Source organism: Sciurus vulgaris (genome assembly GCF_902686455.1).
Source record: "Sciurus vulgaris genome assembly, chromosome: 7".
In the NCBI taxonomy this organism is placed as follows: domain Eukaryota; kingdom Metazoa; phylum Chordata; class Mammalia; order Rodentia; family Sciuridae; genus Sciurus; species Sciurus vulgaris.
Window position 1 is genome coordinate 48,856,832 of NC_136467.1, and position 20,681 is coordinate 48,877,512.

The 20,681-nt window shown below is 34.9% G+C and overlaps 2 protein-coding genes across 4 annotated transcripts in view; one reads left to right on the plus strand and one right to left on the minus strand.

Moving 5' to 3' along the window:
• Positions 1–20,681, minus strand: part of NT5DC1 (5'-nucleotidase domain containing 1) — a 128,287-nt gene that overhangs the window by 53,895 nt on the left and 53,711 nt on the right. The gene's annotated exons all lie outside the window — the stretch shown is intronic.
• COL10A1 (collagen type X alpha 1 chain) overlaps positions 14,934–20,681 on the plus strand; it is a 44,130-nt gene continuing 38,382 nt past the window's right edge. The window contains exon 1 of the mRNA XM_079146281.1: positions 14,934–20,133. The gene's annotated coding sequence lies outside the window, so the exon portion shown is untranslated. The remainder of the gene's footprint in view (positions 20,134–20,681) is intronic.

Here is a 20,681-nt window from a genome sequence, read left to right on the forward strand (position 1 = left end):
TTTTCTTTTTCAAATGAAGGGAAACATGTAACTCTTGAAAGCAGAATGGCATTTTGTAAGAATATGTAAAAGAGGATGACACCTTTTCATGTTAGCTGATACTTAGAGAGTTCACCATGTGTCAGACGCATTATATAAATCATCTCATAATAATACAGCTCATCCCAATTTTAACTATGAGCAAACAGATTAATTATCAAGTCATCTAGTTAAGTGTGAGCTTACATTATCTCTTACACATCATATATACTATCACTTTCTCATACCTAGTTAAGTCAACTGAAAGACCAACATGACAAATTCTATATTTCTTTGTGGTACCAGGTATTGAACCTAGGGCCTCATACATGCTAGGCAAGTGTTCTGTCACTGAGCTATACTCCCAGTCCTCTACCTGGCAAACTCTGACACATGACAAACCATGATATTAATGATTATGAGTTTTCATCTGAGTAATAGAGTAAAAGAATATGAACTGGATGAGTTTCATAAGCCTAATACCCATTCGCATGTTTGTTCATAATCTCTACCGCAGCTTTGTTCTGTCAAGAAAGAAAGGGGCAATCAGTGGAGCTTACAAGCAATAGCAAACCAGCCAGGTGCAGTGGTACATGCCTGTAATCCCAGCAGCTTGGGAGGCTGAGGCAGAAAGATTATAAGTTCAAATGCAGCCTCAGCAAAAGCAAGGCTGTAACCAACTCAGGGAGACCTTGTCTCTAAATAAAATATAAAATAGGAATGGGGATGTAGCTCAGTTGTAGAGTACCCCTGAGTTCAATCCCTGGTACAAAAACAAAACAAAACAAAAAGAAATAGCAAACTGATCTGAATTGATCACTGATAATGTTTCCTGTCCTCTTGCTAGTGGGGACATTAATGAACAAGAACCAGGCAACCTCTGGTTTCCAGAATACAAATCTGTAAATATTGCACACCACTATACATACTTTTAGAAGTTAGGTACCAGTCCGAGAGTGGTGGTACATGCCTATAATCCCAGCAGCTTGGGAGGCTGAGGCAGGAGGATCGCAAGTTCAAAGCCAGCCTCAATAACTTAGCAAGACTATAAGCAACCTAGTGAGACCCTGTCTCAAAAAAATAAATAAATAAATAAAGGTTGGAGATGTGGCACAGTGTTTAAGCACCCTTGGGTTCAATTTCTGATTAAAAAAAAAAAAGTAAAATACCAGGAGTAATATTTTAGAATTTAGATGTTAATTATAAGAACTTAAGTGAACTATATTATTTTAAAAAAAGAAAAGTCTGCATATTCTTTTCAGCAACAGGAAGATTTTCATTATAGTTAGACTATTTTCCTACTACACTTCATTCCACGTAATTGGGATTATTCTGTAAGATTCATCAATGTACAAAAATCATTTTGAGTTAGTGATTTTGAGTGCTATTTCATTTCATCACTGTTGAAGACTACTTCATCTCATCTCTATAAATCTATTTGTGAATATTTATGAAGCACCTAGTAAAGTAGAAATCTCTTGCATTATAATTTTTTTTTCCCTCCTCCTTTCCTTTGAATTCCTCTAACCTTTCCCTTCCAGAGAATCAGGGGAGATATCACACACTAAGTACAGCAGGCAGGGGCTGGGGAGATAGCTCTGTCGGTAGAATGCTTGCCTTGTGAGCACAAGGCCCCGGGTTCGATCCCCAGCACCCAAAAACAACAACAACAACAGTACAGTAGGTTTTGTTGCTTTCTTATGGTTTATGTTTCTTAAAGAGCTCAGTTGGTTTTCCTTGTTCTGTTATTTTTAAAGGAACTTGTCCTGGAGTTTGGGTCAGAGATATAAATCTTCACTAAACTATAGAAGAAAAGAGGAGTTGTTAATTTTACTTTTCTTTTTTTAATTCAGGATATTTACTTTCAGAGCTGAATAATCCTAAATAGGTAGAAAGACATATTACATTTTTAAAGAACGGCTGGGTGGGCAGGAACAGGTGTGATAGCACATGCCTATTATCCCAGTGATCAGAAGGCTGAAGCAGGAGGATCTCAAATTTGAGACCAGCCTCTCCAACTTAGCAAGACCCTTAGTAACTTGGCAAGACCCTGTCTCAAAATTAAAACAGGACTAGGAGTGTTGTTCAGTGATAAAGCACCCCTAGCTTCAATCACCAGTACCAAAACAAACAAACAAAAAAAACAACCTAAGTTTAGGACTAAGGCCTTACCCAGTTCTAATGCTAACTTGACATCTAACTATGTAGAAGTCACTTAGGCCTCTTGAAATAAAGAGCTGGAGTCAAATGATTTCTCCAATCTCTTCCAGTTCTGGAATTGTAGAATTTCCTTGCACTGATCTTTATAAACTCATGAGGACCATATATAAATACCACACAGAACCCATCCCAAAAGCCCTGGGAGCTTGTCTCCAGCATCTTCTCAGATTTCTGAAATCTAGCAGACCTGTCGCTCCTCAGCAGAATGATTCCTTCCAGCCGATTTACATACCACATGATTCTGGCAGTTCAGCTGTCAAGAATCCAGAGACCACTACATTTTTGGCAGTTTTGCAAGTCTAAAGTCTTTCCTGTTTGATTTTACTCAAGACTGAATAAAATAAAAAGTCGTGCAAAAGTTTTTTCGTCTTGGGTATTTACCCCATAACCACTGTCATTCTTATTCCTCTTGACATTTTAGCTGTGTAAAAAGAACAATTAATGTGGCGGGGTGTTTTTGTTGTGTTTTCTCAAATTACCAGAACCATTAACAGTCCTTTATCCTACCTAAGGTCTTCCTCACCTCATATCCCTCACTCAAGTTACTATTCTAGATCTGCCAACAAAACAATTTAGCTCCTCTTTCAAAATGGGAACTATCAGAAATTACTTCCTTCATCACATGATAATAATTGCACTTTTCAAGGAAAAAGTATTTCACATCATAAGAAAGAAAACTAGATAACTTAAAAATATTGTTTTAGTTCAGGGAATAAATACCTCACTATCCATTGTTGAAAAAAATGCAGGGATGGGAAAAGAAGAAAATAAACATGTACTGACAAGCTACTATGTGCCACCCATGTTATACATTACATCTCATTTAATATCAACTACTCTCTGCCAGATACTGCTATAGCTATGTTATAGCTGAAAAGAGCCCTGAGATTGCCACAGAGGGAGGCAATCATTTTCCCACATTTAAACAGAACCCAGGTAGTTTCCACTATATCATTCTCTGTCATTACTTGCAAACTATTAAAAGAAGCATATATTTCATTATTCAATGAAATCAGTTTAAAAATCTTATAAGGCAAATACATATATATTGCACAGTATATAATAAAGTTCTGTAATTCATTTGTAGTGATGTTAGTAAGCATTTTGCACTTAACTAAATAAACACTGTCTACCATTACTTCATTTTCCCCTAAATTGTGCATATGAATGGATTTTTGTATTCATTTCTTATTAAGGACAGTTCTATTAAAATCATTTTCTTCATCCTCAGAACATTTTAACATGGCCAACTATAAATATTTACTCCCATTGACAAGCAAGAGCCTTTTTGAAAAGAGGAGAAAAACAGTCTACAAAACTGGCTTAAACTTATGAACTTTATTTCACCCACAAGAGCTATAGAGAACCAAGAGTCTTAAAAGCACAATTCAGAGTCACTCGACACTCATTCATTTGTATGTTCAGTCAAGTTTTCTCCTCTCTCATGCATCAAGGATCTGAATTATTTGCACAAAATGCTTATAAATAACAAACAGATATATTAATGCATATCAAAACCAGAGAAAATACAATGTCAAGACTGGAAAAACAACAACAACAAAAAAATACAAGCATATAGCAACATTGGGACTATATGTAAATCATATTGGGCTACAAGCTTACTCCATTTACTCGAGCAAGGAAATGGATAATGTTTGTATTTCCTATTGCATCACAAGAGGCACAAGATACCCTAATGTTTTGTTTGTTTGTTTTTGTTTGTTTCTTGCATTGTTAAGATTGATCAGTAGGTTTGAATGTCACGGCCTCATCCATTTGTCAATAAGTTCTGCATCAGTTTTCTTCATTAGCTTCAGCAGTCATTGTTGATTCTTTCCTTTTATTTACTATTTTTATAGTTCCCTTGTAGCCTCAAAATGTGACCAAAAAGACATTATATTCTTTTTAAGAGAATATTTAAAGTGAAATACATTTTTTATTTATGTACTATCTTTGTAATTAAAATATTTTACTCATGTACTACCTTTATAATTAAAATAAGTGCCCCACTTATAAGAAATTTAATCATTGATTTCTCAAGTTATTATAAATTCAACACTGTTACACAATACAATAATAAAACACAGTTAAGAACATTTTATTGTAATAATGTGCTTCTTCTCGTTTTATGCAACTGGACTAGAATTACCCATACTGTATTTTTCTAAAATTCTAAAACATGTATACTTGCTTCATCAGGATCACTGGCTAACAAATCCTTTAGGATAAGAGTGATTTTCCTATTTCTTTAAGAATCTTCCGCACATTTACGTATATTCTTGTACACTTCCAAAGGAGAAAAAGGATCAGGCTAGATAATCCTGTATATGACTGAAACACATCAGAGTATCAAAGACAGGTGTCTCACACAGGAATTATAGCATTTAATGACCTCATAAAGAAAGCTAAGTAGATTTCTATCATCAGACTATCAAACGCTTATTCAAAATTTGTTACTCTTTTTGATTACCTCAGGAATGATTAAAACAATTCAATATCGGTATGTCAAATTTTCAAAAGGTCTGTAAGTGCTAATATTACAGGAGTGAATGCCAAATACGTGATTCTCTGAAGTAAGCATTAATGTCTGATCAGAATGTCAGTGCTCCAGTTATGACATAGTTTTCAGAATTCATCATTCCAATGCAACATTATTAATAAGATGATGCATATATTGACATTAGTAGTGGACCACACATACTGGGAAAATACTTGTATAATTTTCTGAAATAAGTTGCTATTCCTGTACTCATAGTTACACTTTTCAAATTAAGTATATATACTTATGATAAATAAAAAGTAGGATTCATTTTGTATGTATTTAAAAATTTTAGGAATAATTAAAATTTAAAAATTTTTCAATTTACCTAAACTATTCTGGAGTCAAGAAATATACATAAGCATAAAAATGCAACTTATAAAAACTTTCTTTCTAGTGTTTATTGGCTTTATGCTCCCAGGCCAATAAGGGGGAAATTAAAGAGCAGGAAATATACAGAGAATCAAGGAAGTTTTGCTTAAAGCAAGATGATTTTTCAGGGCAAATTCTCAAACACTAGGTTTGTAGGGAGTTGGAGGCTCTTCTCTGGTCATACGGAAGTCAACCAATCCACAGTTTTTGCTTGTTTACTGCTACTGTTGGATGCTCACATTGTTTTCGGGGATCAGTCAAGAAGTTCTACTATTAGGTGAAAATTGCTCTCTGTTTTCGAAAGTGAGATAAAATTTCAGACTGTTCAGTGAAACTGCTTTCACCAACACCATGGTTCTTTGCTCTGGGTTTGAAAAGTCCTTTATTTTTCAGAGAACCACTTGGGAACATTTGGTAATTTAGTTTTCAAATACCAGTTTCCCCCGATGAAGACTGCTTCCACAACAGCCAACTGGGAGTAAGCTGGTGTTCTGCCTCCTTGCAGTGACCCCTTGTAATGAACAGGCCCAGGATCTGAGCCTCAATTCCTATGCCTTGACATAAACAGAGAGATTTGTGAAGATGTCTGTGGAGTCCTTCTGTACTCTCCACACATCAAGAAAGCCTGACTTCAAGTTCAAGAGTTTAGCAGAGCATCCTGGATCTGTGATTCTCATGACTCTCAGCTTCTTACAAAATGAGGATTTTCAAGTAACTTAATCTTTACCTGGATCACATAAATTTACCCAGTCCTTCTCCCTACCCTCCTCCATTAACATAAAGTAATTCTCCATTCATTCAGGTCTTCTTTTATTTCCTTTCAATACTGTATAGTTTTGTGCAATTTCAACAGGTTTTATTCATTTATCCTAGAAACTTAATATTTTGTACTCCTCTGCTTCCTCCTCTTAACTTTATAAATTTTTGAAAAAAAACTTTTAATTAAAAAGTTTAAGGGCCCTGGAAAGCACAGGGCTTACGTGCAATTTACAGTATTTAAAAAAATAGATGAAATTTTCTATGTGAAGGAGATTTTAGGAGAGTCTCAAAGGTTCAGACTTACATTCTGTGCAAAAAATAAAACTAGATAGGGCACTATGGAGATGACACAGTAGCATAGCACACACACACACACACACACACACACACACACACACACACACACTCTCTCTCTCTCTCTCTTTCTCTCATTTAAATCCTAAAGGTATATCCATAGCAAGTATTCTTGATGATGACCAGTTAAAGTCACAGAATCAGTTTAAAAGGTTAATCAGTAACTTCTAAACACATTTTATCTGCTTCTGTTTACATATATAGCGCCTTAAAGTTAGCAATGTTGTTCATTTAAGTAGAAAATTTATATTGTTAAGGAAGAAGTTCATGAATATATTTTAACCTACTTTACAATGAAAACAGATGGAAGCCATTTATAAATTAAATTTAGAGTGGTGAGTTTCAAGCACAGAAATAATAAAAGTCTAGATCTTACATTGGTGCCTGCCTTGAGATATATTCTACCCAGTTTTTTCCTTCAAGATTATAATGCCCAGAATAAAAACACAGTTAATTGAAAAATATGTAATAGATAATATAAACAGTTAAGGGAAACAGCAAAGGAACATAATCTTTGAGACTAAACTTTGTATTGCGAATTTGTTGAAAATAAAAAGCTCGTGTAACGAAGGATTTAATTTTATAATTTTATCCATGAACTCAACTCTGAGACACCACTGAATATTTATACTGAAACTAATCCACATATGATAAAAGAGCTACACTATAAATAGAAGCTTCAAATTTTAGTTATGGTTCTCTGAACATATTCTAAGTATATATCTGCCTCAGTATTCAATTCAGTAAGATAAAAACTGCATTAAACATACGTCTAAAGTTCTTAAGAGCTTTCCAAAATTATACGGGGAAAGAAAAAGGTGTTTTAAAAAGAGAAAATGTAAAAGATACAAGCACATAACAAAACACCAGCCTGTACTGTTGTCTCTCAGTTCAATACCTAATTGCCTTATAAAGGTAAGCAATCTTTGCTAGCACTTCACCCTTTGACATATTTTTTTGTTTGTAAAATGCTCTTTTTAATACATCAATATACTGAAACAAAGTTAAAAACAAAGATGGAAAAATACTGGTTAAAGTTTTTAATTAAACTAAAAATATTAGTTGAATGAAACCATTATCTTATATAAAAGAGTCTCACTATTCCATTTTTTTGGTTAGTGTTTTTGACAGGGAGAAAAAAGGGCCTTAGGACACTGAAGAAACCAGAAGGCAGCCAGCAAAAAGCTGGGGTTTCTTGCTTTCCTTAAACAATGTGAGTAACTCATGAGCTGCTCCGGTTCCCAGCAGCGGTGATGCTTAATATGCTGAGAATATGCTGGCTGGAAGGGGAAGTGCATTTGGTCTGTAGAACACTCTTTCATAGACTCTTGTGTAATATGCTCACACATTCCTTTTTAAACATGTGCCTTGCCAGGTCTTTTAAAAAAATTATAATACAAATTACACACAGAGAGAGTTAACTAGTATATTACCATTTTCCACTCTGAGGAAAATCACAGGTGAAAGATCAAAGTTTAAAAAAGAAATGCAGGGGTGGGGACGGGTCAGGGAGGTCTCAGTTAAAATTGAGTGACTAAAATGGGCACACAGAAGACAGTCATAATTTCAATCAGTTCTTGTCAAAATATAAATTCTGAGGATGAGCTAGTAAAGAGCAGAATGTTGTATTCTAACATCCCAATCTAAGAAAAAAATGCTGTGCCTCATTGTACCAAAATCTAGACAGTTCTTTTCGGTATATCAGCTAACCATACAATTTCCCCCTTTTTTCAGAAACCATGTGCACGTTTTTTCTTCTGTTGTTTATTAAGCAATGAATTAAGATGGCTGTTAATGTTGTCTCCTTTATATTTTAGGCTCTTGTGACCGAGAATGTCAGGTACATTATTTTTCTTCCTAATACGTAGCATGCCCCATGCATCTTGATGGTGATGATGACAACATTAAATATTATTAATACTTCGAAAGATCATGTCAGAATATGTACTAGGTTAGTGAAAAAAGAGTCAAGATCTTGATTACTTCTTAATTCTAAAACAATGGTGGTGTGTTTGTTCATCTTCATTCTCCATTTTAATTTATTTAAATTTCCTTCAGCCAAACCTCATGACATATGATAGTGTCTATTTCCACTATTCCTATCCCCAAAGCATCTTTACTAAACAGATACAAGATTTCTCATTGGCAACATTAATCATAATCCCCCAAACGGATTTCCAAAAGCATTTTTTACACCAGTAAGCAAATGCATCACTGAAATACAAAGACATCTTTCCTTAGATAAGTGTGCTTATTTAAAAAGTCAAAACAGCTTCAAAAGTAAAACTGTTTTAAATAACTACTTTAAATCTTTAACAATTCAGTTTCTGTTTGGATTATATATTTATTTTAAGAAACCAAATTTTGGGTTGAACTATCTAATTTAGAATGTTCTATTCAAAGTCTATCATATCTTAACTTATGAATTATACTTGTGATTCTTTCATTTATGCCACATTTTTTCTTCTAAAGAGATATCACTTTTCTATATTTGCGATTATATATTTCCAAAAAAAAAAAAAATCCCAAGAATACTAAATGTAAAAAACATCAAATGATGTTGAGAAATTCATCAACACCAGTTAGCAAAAGATAAACTTTATCTTATCAAACCACATAGTGAGAGAACTTTCACTCACACATCTTTTAGATGCACTATAATGATGTTTAGTGTAGAGCGAAAAAAAAAAAATTTTTTTGTGGTGCTGGGAATTGAACCCAGGGCCTTGTGCATGCAAAGCAAGCATTCCACCAACTGAGCTATATCCCCCAGCCCATAAAGAATTCTACTATATATATATATAGTGTATATATACATATATAAAATTTTATATATATACATATATAAAATTTTCCTATTATTAAGTGGTTATTAAGAAAATATCCAGGTGTGGAGAGAAAGGTACGCTCATACGATGTTGATGGGACTGCAAATTGGTGCAATCCCTACGGAAAGCAACATTGAGATTCCTTAGAAAACTTGGAATGGAACCACCATTTGACCCAGTTATCCTACTCCTCGGTCTATACCCAAAGGACTTAAAAACAGCATACTATAGTGATATAGTCACTGTTGATAGCAGCTCAACTCACAATAGCCCCCCTATGGAAACAACCTAGATGTCCTTCAATGGATGAATGGATAAAGAAAATGTGGTACATATACAGAATGGAATATTAGCCATAAAGAAAAATGAAATTACGGCATTTGCCAGTAAATGGACAGAACTAGAGAATATCATGCTAAGTGAAATAAGCCAATCCCAAAAAAACAAAAGGCCAAATGTTCTGTCCAATTTGTGGATGCTAACTCAAAATAAGGGAGGCTGAGAGGGGAGTAAGAGAAATCCACTGGACTAGACAAAGGAAAATGAAGGGAAAGGAGGGGGAGGGGACTAGGAAACACAGAATTAATTGGTCATAACTTTCCTAGCCTTATATTGGTATCCACATTACGTAAGACCACAAGAGTGGGAACCTAAATAGAATAAGTTACACTTTATATATGTATATTCAGTCAAAATGAATTCTGTTGTTATGCATAACTGAAAAGAAAAAAAAAAAAAGAAAATGTCCAAGGAAAAATGAAAATAAAGCTATCATTCTGTTAACTTCCAAGTTTAAGTTAAAAAGAGATCAGAAAAAAAATCTACTTTAAAAACATTAACTCTTACATATTACTTTGGTTCTTTTTGAAATATTTGAAGCAAAAACTAAAACTAATAAAGCACTTTAGAATGAGTACAGAATAATAAATCATTTTACTGACACATCTGAGGGATACAGATGATCAGTAAAATGTAGAAGAGGATACTACAGGGAAGGAGAAAAAAACAGTACAAGTGAGGAGGAGTAGACTCCCTACCATCATTAAGACTGTTGTGCTTGAATCTCAAAGTTCATTCACTGGTGAGCTCTTATACAATACAGGTTTAATATGAAACTGATTGTATGCTGTACCATAAATACCAAAGAGGTATTGTCTAAAATTCACAAAATCTGCAAATAAATATCCATACTTAAGAGAAATTTTAGGCAGAATACAGAGTAGCTCAAAATCAAAATGCAAGTTTTGTTTCTGGTCTATGATTTAAAAAAAAAAAAAAAAAAAAAAGATGCAGAAGACCATCACTATTGCCCAAAGTACAAAAAATATGCGATGGAACTAAAAAAAGTACGTTGAAGAAACTACAGGAGATCTGTGAACACAAAAAACATAAGAGAATTAAACAGTAAAAAGCCTTTTTCATATCTTGGATCATATGCTGAGCTTGGAGAACAGGGCAACATAGAACAGTCTGCCAGGGAAGAAGAAAACAGACTTTGCATGAATATGTTCCTCTGAGGAAGAACAGGGAGCCCTCTAGCCTACAAGCCTTCAAGGAGGTGATTGCCAGTCCAGGGAAGGTTGTGGGCAGAGGGTAACTGCAGGAGACAGGTGGGCAGTGCCATCTGCTTCCTCAGGCTCTTCATGCTAATGCAGCAAAAGGCTTAAGCAGCTGGAGGAAGTGCAGCAAGTGTCCATCAGCACCAGAAAGGACTAAGTGTGGCTGGGTGAATGTTAAAGAAAAACTTTCTTCCCTGAGCATAAAACAGCTTTGGACCTACGATCCCATGTCAATACCAAGTAGAGGTCACCTGCTGCTAGGAGAGGGGCAGGAAAGTTCTGCCCAATGTTACATGCAGGTAAAAGGCAGCATTTGGCTGTCATGAGGAGGAGAGCCAGGAATGCTGAAAAATCCCCCAAGATCCAGGTACACGTAGCCTTCCTGAGACTGAGAAAGAGCCAGAGCAACAGAACTGAGCCCCACCTCCATCCCTAAAAGAACCAAAGTGAAGGGTGCTAAACAACAGCAGTGTGCTGCTCAGGTGTGTGTGTGTGTGTACACACCCTTGTGGGATAGGTGTGCAGGGAGAGCTGAAAGCTGAGGGTGGAGCAATAATAATACCCAGGACAGCATCCCTAGGTACTCACACTGGCAGTCCAACACTACAGGAATTTGAGGCCTATGGTCTCCTGAAGGTAGAAAAACCAAGTCCATCTAAGCTTCTGACTAGCCTAATTCAACTCCAAACACTAATAACCCAAGAGAAGAAGAGGCAAGCCTATTTCAAAGTATAACTACTGTGTATCTCGGTGCCTAATGGTCACAAAATAGCTTGTATTCAATCAAAAATTATAAAACTGATACATAAAACAAATGATCAATTCCCATTTCCACTACAAGCAACTCATTATTTTTTAAAATATTTTTTTAGTGGACAATGGATATCTATCTATCTATCTATCTATCTATCTATCTATCTATCTATCTATCTATCTATCTATCTATTTATGGTATTGAGGATCAAATCAGGGCCTCACACAGGCCAGGCAAGCACACTACCACTGAGCCACAACCCCAGCCCCAAGCAACTCATTATTAAGAGAAAAAGCATTAATTTCTTTCTTTAGTGTTCTGTAGTTCTCATTGTAGAGGTCTTTCACCTCTTTTGTGAGATTGATTCCCAAGTATTTTATTTTTTTTTCGATGCTATTGTGAATGGGGTAGTTTTCCTAATTTCTCTTTCTGAAGAATAATCACTTATGTATAAAAATGCATTGGATTTATGAGCATTGATCTTGTAACCTGCTACTTTACTGAATTCACTTATGAGTTCTAAGAGTTTTCTGGTGGAATTTCTGGGTTCTTCTAAATATATAATCATGTCATCAGTGAACAGGGATAGTTTGAGTTCTTCTTTTCCTATGTGTATCCCTTTAATTTCTTTGGTTTGTCTAATTGCTCTGTCTAGAGTTTCAAGGATGATGTTGAATAGAAGTGGTGAAAGAGGGCATCCCTGCCTTGTTCCAGTTTTTAGGGGGAATGCTTTCAGTTTTTCACCATTTAGAATGATATTGGCCAAGTACCTTACAGAAATAGAGCAAGCAATTATGAAATTCATCTGGAAGAATAGGAAACCCAGAATAGCTAAAGCAATCCTCAGCAGAAAGAGCGAAGCAGGGGGTATCGCAATACCAGATATTCAACTCTACTACGAAGCAATAGTAACAAAAACGGCATGGTATTGGTACCAAAATAGAAGGTAGATCAATGGTACAGAGTAGAGGATATGGACACAAACCCAAATAAATACAATTTTCTCATACTAGACAAAGGTGCCAAAAATATGCAATGGAGAAAAGATAGCCTCTTCAACAAATGGTGCTGGGAAAACTGGAAATCCATATGTAACAGAATGAAATTAAACCCCTATCTCTCACCCTGCACAAAACTCAACTCAAAATGGATCAAGGACCTCGGAGTCAGACCAGAGACCCTTCAGCTTATAGAAGAAAAAGTAAGTCCAAATCTTCAACATGTTGGCTTAGGATCAGACTTCCTTAACAGGACTCCCATAGCACAAGAAATAAAAGAAAGAATCAATTACTGGAATAGATTCAAACTAAAAAGCTTTCTCTCAGCAAAGAAAACTATCAGTAATGTGAAGAAAGAGCCTACAGAGTGGGAGAAAATCTTTGCCACTTATACTTCAGATGGAGCATTAATTTCCAGAATATATAAAGAACTCAACTCTACACCAAGAATACAAATAATCCAACCAACAAACAGGCTAAGGAAATGAACAGATACTTCACAGAAGAAGATCTACAATCAACAGATATATGAAAAAATGTTCAACATCTCTAGTAATAAGAGAAATGCAAATCAAAACTACCCTAAGATTCCATCTCAACCCAATTAGAATGGTGATTATCAAGAACACAAGCAACAATAGGTGTTGGTGAGGATGTGGGGAAAAAGGTACACTCATACATTGTTGGTGGGGCTGCAAATTAGTGCAGTCACTCTGGAAAGCTGTATGGAGATTCCTCAGAAAGCTTGGAATGGAACCACTATCTGACCCAGCTATCCCACTCCTTGGCCTATACCTAAAGGACTTAAAATCAGTATACTACAGAGATACAGCCACATCAATGTTCATAGCTGCTCAATTCACAATAGTCAGATTGTGGAACCAACCTAGATGTCCTTCAATTGATGAATGGATAAAGAAACTGTGGTATATATATATATATATATATATATATATATACACACAATGGAATATTACTCAGCCATAAAGATTGATAAAATTATGGCATCTGCAGGCAAATGGATGAAACTGGAGAATATCATGCTAAGTGAGATAAGCCAATCTCAAAAAACCAAAGGATGAATGATCTCGCTGATAAGCAGATGATGACATATAATGGGTGGGAGGGGTTAGCGTTAGGGTTAGGGTTAGGTTTAGGGTTAGGGTTAAGGAGGGTGGTAAGAATGGAGGAAGGAAGGACTGTATAGAGGGAAAAGAGGGGTGGGAGGGGTGAGGAGGAAGGAAAAAAATAACAATGAATCAAACAACATTACCCTATGTAAATTTATGATTACACAAATGGTATGCCTTTACTCCATGTACAAACAGAGAAACAACATGTATCCCATTTGTGTATAATAAATAAAAAAAAAGTTATGGAATCAAAATGCAGTCTGTAAAAATAAAAAAGATTTTAATAAAAACAAACAAACAAACAAAAAAGAAACGGAGAATCAAAACAGTTTATTACAAAACAAACTTCTTAGATGTAAAGCTACAAAAGACTCCTATTCTAATATGGCCTATGTAAGGTTATAGGTTAACCCAGGTAGACTGCTAGCTATGTCTTATGTTAACAGCAGGTTGCAAAAATACATGGTAGAAGTGGAGAGTAAGTTGTTCAATAGTGGCAAAATTCAGATTACTGCTTAAACAAAAGTAAGGACAAATGTTTAAAAAAACAAAAAGTCTTGGAAACTAGATATAGACCACATCTAGTCTCTGGATAAAAATTCAAGGTAGCTTAAAATTCCTGATTGAAAATAGTAAAGGGGGGCTGGGGAGATAGTTCAGTTGGTAGAGTGCTTGCTTTGTAAGCACAAGGCCCTGGGTTCGATCTCCAGCACCCAAAAAAAAAAAAAAAAAAAAAAAAAAAAAAAAAAGAAAATAGAAAAGGGAAAATGCCTGGATTCTCTAGTCGATCAAGTCGTCATACAAGTAGTTCTTTTTCATTACTTTTATCATGAAAGAAAGCAAAAATTACGAACATTTTGTTCACCTAACATTGGCAATATGAATTTTAAATAAACCAGTGGAAGAAATACATTTGTTAGACATCACTCTGTTGCTCTGAACATGCATACTACATTTTGCCTCAGGAGAAAGGGAAAAACTAAGGCTGGTAAACAGTCCAATTAAGCATGTCCATAATGTTTCTAAGAGAAAAATTTGAAAGAAGCATAATTTTTCTTACTCTAGTCAGTAGAGTAATCCCCACCTCCCAACCCTGAAAGTGGGCTGGACTTGGTGACTTGCTTCCAAAGAATAAAGTATGGAAAGAGGAAAATAGTAACTTTACAGTAGAAAAAACTAGTAAGTGCTATGTTGGTCATAAGCATTACCAGTGATGTCATATTCACAGCTTGTACCCCTGATAGGATGTGATGAGGGTGGCTCTTTCACCCTGCAGAAGTTTTCCTCCAAACCCACAACCCCAGAGTAGTTATGGGAAAAACATCAGACAAACCCAAACAGGGACATTTTACAAAACACTTGGCCAGTGGTCCAAGGCTCTCAAGGTCATGGGAAATTAAAAAAAAATGAATGGGAAACTGTCACTGACTCGAAGAGACTAATAAGATGTGATGACTAAATGTAATATGGTATCCTGGATGAGATCCTGGAATAGAAAAAAAGGCCTTAGTGGAAAAACCAGTGGAATCCAAACGAAAACTGGAGATTAGTTAAGAGTAATATCCAAAGTGGGTTTCTTAGTTTTGACAAACGTTAACATCAGAAGAAACAGGGTGAACAAATATACAAAATCTCTCCAGACTGTTTATATTACTTTTCTGTAAATCTAGGCATCATTCCAAAACAAAAAGTTTATAGCAACAACAAATAACAAAACAATTGTTGGAAAGGAACAGACCAAGAGGGCAGGCTCACCTGTATCTGATTTGTATATGATTTTTCCCACAGTGCAGTGCTCCTCAGCCTGAGGAGCACATTTACCCTCCACGGCATTCCTGGGACTACTGCCCAGCTGGAACACTCCACCTGAAGGATGTTCACTGCCCTAGAGGGGACTGATGGAATGCCTGTCCCCTCACACTGCATCACTGGAATATTCTGCTCCTTTGTCCAAAAATCACATAGCTGGAAGAAACTTTCAGGGTTTTCCCATTCCAGATGAGTGCCAGTGTTTCAGTTTCAGATTGTAAAATAAGGCAAATATTATAATTTCTTATTTTTTAATCACATTTTTCTAAGTTTCAGGTTTTGTTGTCCTTGAAACAAAATCTGGAGAACATTAGTGTGCATTTAAAATAAGCAGTAATGAGCAACCACCAACACAGTTACACAATTTGTAGTCAAACTCTGTTAGGGGTTGTGGTTTAGACACTAATAGTATTTTTGATCATTACTTTTAGTATATCGTGTTTAATTTATTTTCATAATGGATTACTGGTAAAAGATGATAAAGTATAAGGACCACACTTTTTTTTTTTGGTACCAGGGATTGAAAACCAATTTTGAACTTTAAAAAATCATGGAAGAAATAAAAATGATTAATTCTATAAGTTCATCCCGAAATAATTGCATCTGTGAACTGCATTCATCTAATCAAATTTCTTATGTTAAAAAAATCAAGATATCTCAAGCTATAACAATGATTTTTATCCTAACTGGTTATCCATACCTGCAACGTAAAATTGTGCTACACTGCCTACAAATAAAATCTTGAAACATTCTATCTTGTCATTTAGACATCAAACAGAAACAGGGAGAACAGATTTTCCTAGAGCTCAAATTTTAAGAATTCCAAACATCCAGATATTAAAAATGTTTTTGACTATTTTTGATACCTTAAAACACAGAGGAATATCTACAAACGCTTTAAAATTTCTCAACAAATGAATTTTCTTACATAAACTGTCCCCTGCTACATAGAGAAATAAAAATTTTTAAAGTGTAAATATTACTAAGGATATTATTAATTCATTCTTTTAATAATGCAATATTTAATAATATAAGCAAATTTTAAATTTAAAACCACTTATATACTATAAAAAATGAAAATAATTTTCGAAATTTCTATGAGAGAATCATGGAACCCTATTGAAAGGATTCACAGACTTACAATAGGTTAAAGAAAATGCTCAACTAGTTCACTATCCTGATTTACAGATTAAAACAAAAACAAAAAGAGTCCACCAAGATTTGTGGATGAAAGTGACAATGTTAGGCCAAGAATCTAATTCTCTTTCATCCTTTCAATCTTTCTACATAACCTCTCCTTTAAGATGTTGCAGCTTTCATCTGGCAGACTATCCATCAATAAAATTCCCACCACTAATCAAAATAAGTTAGAAAACTCCCTCACCCTTGGATTTAAGTTTCCCTATATGTAGAAACCAGATTTATAGGTAACTCTTTGTTTTTTTTAAAAGGCAACTCTTTAAGCACCTCTTCTACATCAAAACTCTAGACTGAGAAATTACATATTAATACAATGGTGCTCCCAAGGTTTCTCTGTACCCTAGTTGCCCAACATGGCCCTACTGTTCCTAATATGACAGCAAGCCTAAAGAACTTAAGAGTTCTGGAATAATCCTTAAACTCAAAAGTAGAGTACTAATAGCAGAGTAGAAGAGTACATGGAAAGAGAATTCTGCAAAGTTGAATGTGCAATAAATTGTGCCCCTGCTGTTCCACACTGAACCACTTCATTGCCCAAATCCAATCTACTCTTCCCTTCCAGGACCTCCTCAAAAAAGCTAGTTATGAAATCTAATTATTATCATCTTCAAAATCATTTTTACTACTACTAATACACAGCATGACTTGTTTTAGGAAATATATTCCAAATTTCTGATAACTAGATGTAAATGACCTTCTAGAATGGTGTCTATTTGTAATTTCTGGTCGTAAACCCCTGTACAAAATAATGCTTTTCTAAGCCTGAAAATAATCCACATATTTATTCGATTTTATGACTTACATTCTTCTTAAAATAATAATCTTGGTAAGTAATTAGCAAATAAGCCAAGCGATTACAACATTAAAATATGCAAAACCATAACAGCAGTGACAGTTACATTAACATTTAAATTTATTAATGTATTTAAAAAATCACTTACTAAACACCTACTAGGGGGTCAAGTACTGTGCTGGAGATAAAAGAAAAATAAACATTCACTATTTTAAGGATATTTTAGATCAGTAAAAGGAGACAGATGCAAAGTCATTAGAAGATAATGGCTCAGAAATGTCCAAAAACTAACCAAAAATGTTAAGTACACGTTTGAAAAAGCCCACAAATCCCAAGGAGGACAAAGGGGGAAAAAAAATGACACCAAGGAACATCAAAATAAAAGGCTTCAAACTAAAGACAAAGGGAAATCAGCAGTCTGAACATAACAGATTACCCTTTAAAAAGCAATGAGACTGAAGATGAACTTCTCAGCATATACATTGGAAATTAACCAGTAACCTAGACTTCTACCCCTAAAGTCAAAATACAAACACTTTTAGAAAACAAACACCAAATGTACATAATGATTTTTTTTTATCATTTCAGTTTAGCTACATAATCATATTTGTTTATCAAACTCGGGGGCTATGCAGTGTAATTACTCAACAATGGCCACAGGCGTTGCATTTTCTAAGAAAGCCCTACTTTCCAAGCCACTGAGCCCAGATATTATTGATAAACAATTCAGATGAAGTTAAAACTAATGGAAGGCAGACAGCCAATAAAGAAGGAAAGAATATCTATCAATTTCTAAAATGTCTGAATTTCATCAAATGAAATGAGTATAATTAATTGAAATCGAAGTTTTTATTTTTCAGTCAGGTAAACACTGTTCTTACTTCTATGTGGAAGTTAGAAAGTGATCTCAAAAAGTAGAGAACAGAATAGTGATCGCCAGAGTTCAGGAGGGGTAGGGTATGGGGGGGACTGGAGGATGGAGGAGGACAGTTAACAAGTATATGGGCGCAGTGGATAGAAGGAATAACTCCTCATGATCCACACCACGGTAGAAAAACTGTGTTTGACAATTAGTTGAATATTTCAAAACAGGTAGGAGAGAGGATTTTGAATGCTCTCAACATAAATAACAAATGTCTGAGGTGATAGATGTGCCAATTACTCTGCTTTGATCATTATACACTGAATATACGTATTGAAATGTCAATTTCCCACACATATGTACAATTAATTACTAGGTGTCAGTTAAAAATAAAAATTATATATTTTGTAGGTTTTCATTTGAAATAATTTTACAAATGCTTTTAAAGTCAAAGTATATTGCTTTTATGCCTGATGCATTTTGATACACACATCGTTAGCAGTGATCAAATGTGACAAAAAGATTATTCTAAGGCAACAGAATGTCCTGAGTAGTCTTAAGTGTGATCTAATCTTGAAACCAAGTCATTCCTCAACCATTCTTTCTAAGTTTCACATCCTAGAATACAATTGTGCACATAGTGGATCCCCATAAACAACTAATAAGCAAAATTCAGATAGCCAGGAAAGGCAAGATACTTCTCCAGATCAATTCAAGAAAAAGAAAAAGAAAATTCTAAGTTCAGGATGTTTAAGAATTTCTGTCCTTTCATCTTCAAATAGAAATCACTTCAAGGAACTGTTTTTAATCTTTTACATAATTTAAGTAACGAGATAAAAAAAAAAAAAAAAAAAAAAAAAAAAAAACGAAAGAAGTTCCCTTCAAAAATTTAGTAGAAATTTCCCACAGATTTAGAATGCAAGCGAACTCCTCTCCAAAAGAGTGTTTGCTATTTAGCATAACAGCATGTAGAAAAGGGCACCACGGTGGTGTGAGCTCCAGGGAGCATAAAGAAAGCACAGGCTCTGGCAACCTGAGAAGTTTACTATTCACAGGATGTCAAGGACATCTGATGAAAAACAGTCTCCAACCTTTAGGACATTCTCTAATGTATGGCACATTTTAACTTGGTGGCAATGAGGAACGAAGGAATGGGCAGAAATAAATGAATAACCATACATGTGTAAACTGCCAAATAAGGAGGAAAAAACATTGTGACGAAAAAATGAATAAGATTCTTAATTTGATAATAAGTAGCTTTTCTTTCTTTATATAAAAATGTTAGGTTTCTGTGTTTTGATAAGAAAAGAGCTGTTAATTTTTTAAAAGGGGTCATACAGAATAAAATCAATAAAGCTACAAAAAAGTCATATATAATTAAATGTTTTAAAAAACATTGCTGATTCCATAGCAATGGCATAAGGAGACACTCTTCTGTGGGAACTCCCTAGTACTGCTGGTTAGTAGGTAGACATGATGCACATAACAGTTAGATTTAATAATTAAAACTACTGAAGAATTTGTTTTTGAACCATCCCAATGCAAGTGCTCATGCCAAGGTGTCATTCCATTCTTGCATTAACACATGGGATCAAATAAGTGAAATTCCCCAATCCCCATCCACATCTCAAAAAGTCACTGACTGCTGGAAAACAACAGAAATTTATTCTCTCCTGGAAATGAATCAGAAGGCAGACCATCATTCAGTAGCCAGCATATGATTCAGCAGAGCTTTGTATAAAAAGTATAAAGTTCAAAAACAACCCAAAAGGGCTCTTGGAAGTAGAGGACGGTCTCACCCTTCCTGGAATCACTACCGACAGAGCATCTATGAACTTCTGACTGTGTGTTACAGAAGAGCACACCAGCATGACAGAGTTTTGACTTTTACAGAGCAACCAACAGCAAGCACTTAGGGATTCTCAGCAAATACAGGTAGGAGAAATGCAAACGTGCAACGATAGGCTTATATGTCAAAAAATGTGCATAGATGAAAAAGAGGGCAAGAGCACTAGCTGTGACTATTTAAACAACTTCTCAGAAGGGATAAGATGTATTTAAAGAAACTAGGATGCTTTTTTCCATGTCTCATAGGATTGCTAGGTTTATATCATCTTCCTGTCTTCACTAAGCAATGCTTAAATAAAAAGCAAATCATTTACAAACTACTTTTTTTTTTTTCCTGGATTTGAAGAGAAGGTGGAGTCCGTCATTTAAACAGGAGGAAAGTATCCATGTAGATGCACAGAACAATAAAGTTATTGTTTGAAATTTCCTGTCTTTAACGAGGTATTGCTCTAATACCATCATATTGGCACTCATTTTTAGAATAAACATCTCCCAATAAGAGAGGCTTGATATTATTAACTGCACGGCTATTATGTAATAAAAACCACAGTAGAGTAATTTGAACTCATTGTAGCTACTGAAAGTAGAAAGTTCTTACAAAATCAGAGGAATTGTCTTCTTTTGAGAGCTCTGGC